We start from the raw sequence: 1,419 nt of genomic DNA, 5'->3' as shown, positions 1-1,419 counted from the left end.
CCAACATTTAATATTATCAGAATTTTTTCAATTTTTTATAATTTATTGGTGAAATATGGCATCCATATATCATTTATTTCTCGTTTTCCTAATTTTTAATGAAAATGAACATGTTTTCAAATGTTTGTTGGCACGTTTGTTGCAACTTGGTTTGGGTCATTAGTAGAGAAAATTAGTTCTCTTCTTTTGTGCATTGCCTGTTCATATCTTTGTTCAATTTCTTATTGAATTCTCTTTTTCTTCCTGATTTGTAAAGGCTCTTTTATATTCTGGATAATGAACCTCAGTTGCTTATATAAATATACATTGCAGATATCACTTTCCAGTCTGTGGTTTGTATGGTCTTTTTGATTTTGGTGCCTTCCATTTTACTGTATTTAAATATCTATCTATCTGTCATCTACTATCTATCTATCTATCTACCTATTTATCTATTTACCTACCTATTTGCCTACCTAGCAATCTATTCTCCTATATTTTTAAAAACATTTTTAAAGCTTTCCTTTTAATATTTATGTCTTTAATTTAATGTGTTTTTGTGGGTACTGTTAGGTAGGGATCAAATTTTATTTTCCATATGGATAACAAATTTGGCTAGCAGCATTTATCGAATAATCCCACCTTTGCCAACTGTGTTTAATGTTACTTCTTTCGGGTACATTCTACCTGTAGGTCTGTGTCTGCACTTCCTATTCATTTCTGCACATGTATTTGTTCTCTAGACAAATACTACACTGTTCAAATTATTACAGTGTTACAGAAAATCTCTGAATTTGTTAGGAGATGTCTCCTATTAACTTCTTACTTCCAAATTGTCTTGACTGTCCTTGTCTCCTTGCTCTACCATATAATTTTAAAACATCTCCTGCTACATCCAGCCCATTCTCATTTTGACCAGGCATACAAAAAAATATTCAAAATTTAATCAGAAACCAGTCAAACAGACATCAACTATCTGTATACACCCTAAGGAAATTCTCACAGATTATGTACTGACTAAAAACAGAAATGAAGAGAAGGGAGGTGGTGGAGGGAGGGGACGGAGGCTGGAACACAGAGGCAAGAAGACCTGCCTTATGTGGAGGCAGAGATATGACTATTCAGAGTCCAGGAACCTCTATATCGCTAAGTCCATGGTAAGAAATAGAGAATTGATTTGATTAAACAGACTCTGCAAGTTTTCTTTTGGGCCCTCATCAGGCAGGAGGAGTAGTGGTTTACATACTAGTTCTCCCGTGCCTCAGACCTATGAAGAGAAACTCTCAGGAAGAACCCCCTGGTAATGGTGATTTTAACCTGTGGCAGAACAAATAGGACAACCCAGATGGCCTGACTGAAGTAGAACTAGGAAAATGATGAATACCACTTTGATGGATGTCATCAGAAAGTCTTCTTGGGTTTCTTGAATGTGAAGAGGGG

Source organism: Propithecus coquereli, unplaced genomic scaffold (assembly GCF_000956105.1).
Source record: "Propithecus coquereli isolate 6110/MARCELLA unplaced genomic scaffold, Pcoq_1.0 Scaffold594, whole genome shotgun sequence".
Classification (NCBI taxonomy): Eukaryota; Metazoa; Chordata; class Mammalia; order Primates; family Indriidae; genus Propithecus; species Propithecus coquereli.
This window is presented reverse-complemented; position numbering follows the sequence as displayed.